Here is a 6715-nt window from a genome sequence, read left to right as displayed (position 1 = left end):
CATTGGGCATTGGTTTGCTGTGCACTGGTTTTTAATACCTACTACTACGATAAATAAAAAATTGAGATTTTTTTGTGAAACTCATCTGTAAAAAATTTTTCTCGTCTTTTCCATTGGGGGACACAGACCATGGGTATAGCTTAGAGGTATTAGTAGGAGGGACACTATGCAAAAATAAAAGAGCTCCACCTCCTCGGGCTATACCCCCAGGCTCCACCAGGAGGAACTCAGGCGTTGCAAAAGCAGTAGGAGAAGGAGACAAGAAAAAATAATGGAAGCCATCAGACCAAGCCCATGAGGTCCAACCACAACAGAACTGAACTGAAAACCCCTCCTGCAACAGGCAGAATGGGAGGGAGCTGTGTCCCCCAATGGAAAAGACGAGAAAAAGATTTTACAGGTGAGTTTCACAAAAAGTCTCCTTTTCTCGTACTTTTTTCCATTGGGGGACACAGACCATGGGACGTCCTAAAGCAGTCCATGGGATGGGAAAAAAAATATCAGCACTGCCAGGAGGAACGTCAAACTGTCAAACAGGAACCACAGACTGCAAAACCCTGCGGCCAAAGACAGCATCAGCTGAAGCCAGCGAATGCAACTGATAAAACTTCGTAATGGTATGTAAGGATGACCAGGTGGCCGCCTTACACAGCTGAGACGCAGAGGCACGATTGCGCCTTGCCCATGAAGCTCCCACTGCCCTAGTGGAGTGAGCGGTAATCCGAGCCGGGGGAACCTTACCACGAGCGCGATAAGCCGCAGAGATAGCCAAGCGGATCCATCGCGCCACAGTGACCTTGGAGGCTGCCAGACCCTTGCGAGGTCCGTCGGGAATCACAAAGAGGGAGTCTGAACGGAGGACGTAGGCGGTAGCCGTCAGATACACCCTCAGGGCCCGGACGACATCCAGGAAATGTAGAGCGCGTTCCTTGGAGTTTGCCGGAGAAGGACAAAAGGAAGGCAGGACAAGATCCTCGTTAAGGTGGAAGGGAGAGACTACCTTGGGCAAAAAGGAGGGAACCGGATGGAGCACCACCCTATCCTGGTGAAAAACCAGAAAAGGCTCCTGGCAGGAAAGTGCGGCCAGCTCCGACACCCGCCTGATGGAAGTTATGGCCACAAGGAAGACCACTTTTCAGGTGAGAAAAGTCAGAGAGACCTCTCTCAGAGGCTTGAAGGGGGCCGTCTGCAGAGCGTGCAGGACCAAATTGAGATCCCAAGGAGGCAAAGGGGCAACATGCGGGGGAACCGAATGTGCCACCCCCTGAAGAAAAAAGACGGCCAGAGCCGAAACCTGACCCTTCAGGGAGCTCAGCGACAGTCCCATCTCAAGCCCGGACTGAAGAAAAGAGAGCACCATCGGGATGGAAAAACGAAGGGGAGGGAACCCCGAGTTCTCACAAAAAGTCAGGAAGGCCTTCCAGGTACGATAGCAAATCCGGGAGGAAGCCGGCTTCCTCGCACTGATCATGGTTCTAATCAGTGAATCCGAGAACTCTCTCTTCTTCAGGATGGCGGTTTCAACAGCCACGCCGTTAAACAAAGAGACTGTAAATTCCGGTGGAAGAGCGGGCCCTGAGACGACAGATCCTTTCTGTCGGGAACATCCATGGGGCGTCCGCCAGCATCCAAGCCACGTCTGAGAACCATGCGCGGCGAGGCCACTCTGGGGCGATGAGAACGGTTGGAATGCCTTTGGCCTCGATCTTGCGTAGAACCTTTGGTAGTAGAGGAAGCGGAGGGAAGACATAAAGGAGGCTGAAGTCCTGCCATGGAGACAACAGCGCGTCCACCCCGTACGCCTTCGGATCCTGGGCGCGAACCAGGAACACCGGGAGCTTGTTGTTAAGCCTGGACACCATCAAGTCCACATCCGGACGGCCCCATCTGTAGCAGACTTCTTCGAATACATCTGGATGCAGAGACCACTCGCCTGGATCCAGCTTGTTGCGGCTTAGAAAGTCCACTGTCCAGTTGTCTACTCCTGGAATGTATACTGCTTACAACACCGGAACGTGCGACTCTGCCCACATCAGAATTCTCGCCACCTCCTGCATCACCATCTGGCTGCGAGTCCCGCCTTTATGGTTGATGTAAGCCACAGCCGTGGCATTGTCTGACTGAATCCTCACCAGGAGGCCCGCAAGGAGAGGAGTCCAATGGGAGAGGGAGTGGAAAATCACCCTCAGCTCCAGAATGCTGATTGGAAGGCGAGATTCCGGCGCCGACCAAACCCCCTGAACCTTGCAAGACTGGAGAACGCCGCCCCAACCAAGGAGGCTGGCATCGGTGGTGACGATCGTCCAGGAGAACGGGAGGAAGGACCTTCCCGACCTCAGATTCATCGGGGACAGCCACCAAGGGAGAGTTGCCCGAACCCGCTGAGACAGACGGATGCGATCGTCCAGACCACGAGAGGTCTTGTCCCAGAGGGAAAGGATCTCCTGTTGCAACAAATGAGTGTGAAACTGGGCATATGAAATGGCCTCGAAGGAGGCTACCATAAGACCCAGGACCCACATGCACTCCCGTATGGAGAGGCGCGGGGAGCGCAGCAGGTGCGACACTTCCCCCTGGATCTGGGAGAACTTGGAGACTGGCAGGAACACTCTGGCGGTCGAGGTATCCAAAATCATCCCCAGGAAGGAGAGCTCCTGGGACGGGAGGAGAGAGGACTTTTCCAGAGTCTGAACAGTAATCTGGACGTTGTCCTCGGCCTGCGGAAGCGAGGGGGCCTTTATCAGGATATCGTCCAGATAGGGCAGCAAAGGAATGCTCCTGGTACGAAGAAGCGCCATGAACAGTGCAAGGATCTTGGTAAAGACTCGAGGGGCGGTCGCTAACCCGAAAGGAAGGGCGACAAACTGATAGTGTCGACCACCAATGGCGAAGCGCAGGAATCGTTGGTGAGATTCTGCGATTGGGACATGCAGATAGGGGTCCTGGATGTCCACGGACGCGAGGAACTCCCCTGGAAGAAGAGAAACAATAACGGAGCGGAGGGATTCCATTCAAAACCTCCGTACCCGCAGAAACTTGTTGAGCAGTTTTAGATCCAGGATCGGACGCACCGACCCTTCCTTCTTTGGGACCACAAACAGGTTTAAATAGAAACCTGTGCCCTGTTCCTCTGGGGGAACTGGGGTAATAACCCCCGGTCCAGAAGGGAGAAAACTGCCATCAAGAGGTCTGAGGCTTGGGCCGGATCCCCCGGAACACGGGAAGGGAAAAAACATTCTGGCGGTCTGGACGCGAATTCTATCTTGTAACCAGATGTCACAATTTCTAGAGCCCATGCGTCCTGAACATGAGCCCTCCAAACCCCCTGATAAGAGAGCAGGCGACCCCCCACCACTCCCCTTCATGCCCCTGCTTGGGAGCAGCAGGGCGGGCCAACTGTGCCCTCGAGCGCCAGGAATGCTGGGGCTTGAAGGAGGGCTTCTTGCGGGAGTCCTGTGACCCCCCTCCGGAGGAAGCAGGCGATGTCCTGCTAGAAGAGAAGCGGCGATAGGGCTGGTACCGGGAACCGGAAGACCTGGTCCGAAAGGGGCGCTTAGACCTAGGCTGGGGAAGATGAGTGCTCTTGCCCCCAGTAGCGGCAGAGATTAACTCATCCAGTTGAGCCCTAAAAATTCTGGAACCCTCAAAGGGGAGGTTAGCAAGGGAACGCTTGGAAGAAGCGTCGGCGTCCCACACTCTTCAACCAGACTTCTCTGCGCTGGATGACCGAGAGGGCTGAAATGCGTGCAAAGAGGGAAGCAATGTCCATGAAAGCTTCGCAAAGGAATTTGGAAGCCTGAGACATCCGGAGAACCAAGTCCAGTGTGTCAGCAGACGCATCTTGTTCCGCCAGGTCTTGGTGGTGGCGATGTAACCACACCGAAAGGGCTCAGGCCACCCATGCCGAGGCAAAGGCAGGCCGCAGGGACGTGCACGCCAGTGAGAAAATGGACTTGGAAAGAGAGTCCAAGCGCCTGTCCACAGCGTCCTGGAAGGAGGAGAATCCCCTTGGAGGTTAAAGGTGTCACGGACAGCCGCCACTAAGTCAGCCACCATGGTGGAGAGCTTAGGCGAGGGGTCCCGTTCCATGACCTCCTCCAAGCCGGACAATTCCCCTTCAGACTTGCACTCCCTAGGGGAAATGAGAGAGTCGTCCGAACGCGCCTCTAGACGAGGGGGGGAAACGGAATCATCCGAGGAGGGATGCTGCCGTTCACGCTGCCTCTTAGTAGTCAGGCGTCCTCTGCAGGAACCACTGAGAGGAGATGGAGTGGTTGGCGCCACAGAATTGGAAACTGCCGTACGTTCCATAAAGGACATGGCTGCTTTGGCGAATAAGGCCAAATCGGCGGCCGCGCTGGACATGGCAGATGCCTAAGCGGGAACCGCAGGCTCCGAAGGGACAGGAGGGGAGTCGGACTGAGCAAGGACAGGAGGATGATCCCGCTCAGAGGCAGGGCAGGAGGCACAGATACCATGGTCAGACAGTGGCAGGAGACACCTCATACAGGACCCCATAGTGACCTGAGAAGAGGTCTTGGCTGTCTGAGAAGAGGTCTTGCCAGCCTTAATGGAGACTTTGGCATGATAGCAACCACAAACCGCAAAAAGAAAAAACAAGGGGCTAAAAGATCCTACCACCCAGCAATGTGCTGATATCCACGGGAGAGAGCAGAGAGCAGCAGGAGCTTCTTAGGAGCGGAGGAAGGCGTTGGAGTGAAAGCGCAAAAGCTCCGCCCCCAGGACGCGTCATAGCGGAGGGAAGAGAGCACACACGCGCTTTATGTAAAAAAATGGTGTCCGGTGGAGAAAAGTGCAGCGCGAGTTAAATGAGTGCCGGAGGAGATATCTCTAGAGCTGGAGGCTCTCAGAAGAAAACGGGGAAGGGCCGGCGCATCAGGCATCGGCGGCGCTGGAAAATGCTGGTATAGTGCCTCCAAGTGCCCCATTATAACAGAAAAACACCCATGTCCATGCTCACCCAGGTCCATCCATTCCCCAGATAAAAAGCAGTTGATCAGCCAGCCACCACCGGATCCCAGAGAGGGAGCGGGAGGGAGGAGGGAGAGGGGAGGCAGGGGGAAGCATACTTATCTGCTCCTGCAGTCTTCTCCCTCTGTCCGTACCAGCAGGGCTCACCTCTTCAGACATCTGGTGACCCAGGGGCTGGTGGGAAGCCGGAGCTAACAGGTCGAGCCCGGATCGACTTGACTTCTTGGGGGGCAAAAGAGGAGGCAGCCAGGCAGCGTCCAACAGATGGCGGCGGGCACTCCACGGGGGACCAGGAAGGCGCTATGCCGCCCTGCGTCCCCATCTAGAAGAAAATAACAAAAAGGGAGAAGAATCTAAAAAGTGTCAACCTCCTTCACCAGAAAGTAATTTTCATGTGATTAAGCGCTTTAACAGGTCCGAGCTGAGCTCCCTGCGCTCCCAGATGTAATTAGGTTCTGGGCACTTCATGTGCTGTAAATTTAGCACGTGATTCTAGCCTGGCTACAACCTGCAATATACACGGGTAGTGTCTGCGTAGTAGCGCCCATAGCCACCCAAAGCAGGCGCAACCCACGCACATTACAAGCTGTGACAGGGCTAGAAAGTACCCGAGCAGGGAGCTCATCGCTGGCCCAGTAGGAATATTTTCAACATTATTACTGTTAAAGCACTTAATCACATGAAGGGGAGAACTATAAAAAAATTAAATAAATTGTGGACAACCGCTTTAAGGCCTCTTTCACACAGGCGTCACAGATTTTGTCTGGATGCATTGCGAGTGCGCACGCAATTTCAATCAGTTTTGTCTGCGATTGCGTTGTTTAGTTTTTTCTGCGCAAGTGCAAAGCGTTTTAATGCGTTTTGCATGCACGTGATAAAAAACTGAATGTGGTACCCAGACCCAAACCCGGACTTCACTTAAGTTCGGGTTTGGGTTCAGTGTAGATTTTATTATTTTCCATTATAACATGGTTATAATGGAAAATAATAAAGTGAATGGACCTCATCCCTATTTATTGTCATCTCCTTGGCACTTGTGAAAGAGGCCTAAGTCTAATCTTTGAATGACTTCTTCTCCTACTTTCAAACGAAGCATGCTCTTCAGAAATGATGTCTACATGATCCAGGCAATGGTAAAAAGACTTTGCACTAATATCACTTGATAATAATTCATAAGTTCTGGACAAAGAAATCTTCCAGTAGTAAGGTTCGATGAAGAGAGAAGTGGTATTGTTTGGAGAGTTAACCTCTCGGGGTGCAAGAGGCATATGGATAGGGATCAAGAGCTGATCCCGCTCCACATTCGGCTGGTGCCAGCTGTATAATACAGCATTACCTGGGCACAATGACAGTGAAATATCCTTGGATTGTGGGAGGAAACCAAGGGATAACATACAATCGACGATGTGATGTCACCCTTGGTTACAGGTGACCCAAATACCCTACTGTTTTAAGATACAAGCGCTAATTATTGAGCAACCATGCCCAAGACTGTCAATCCTGCTTCTCCAAACTCGGACCATGTCATCATTCACCTCCTCCTTTGGGTACTTGGGATATGTATGTGACCAGGGGGTAATAGGCTTAGGAACATTGAGAAACACTGGAACTACATCGACATCGCCATCGCCTCACCTTCGGCACTCCCAACATGCACGCTTACTTTGCTGTTCTAACCACTATAGAAGTGAAAGGAGGATTCTGGGAGTTGTAGTTTCAGAAC

The sequence above is a fragment of the Bufo gargarizans genome, chromosome 11 (assembly GCF_014858855.1).
Source record: "Bufo gargarizans isolate SCDJY-AF-19 chromosome 11, ASM1485885v1, whole genome shotgun sequence".
NCBI lineage: Eukaryota > Metazoa > Chordata > Amphibia > Anura > Bufonidae > Bufo > Bufo gargarizans.
This window is presented reverse-complemented; position numbering follows the sequence as displayed.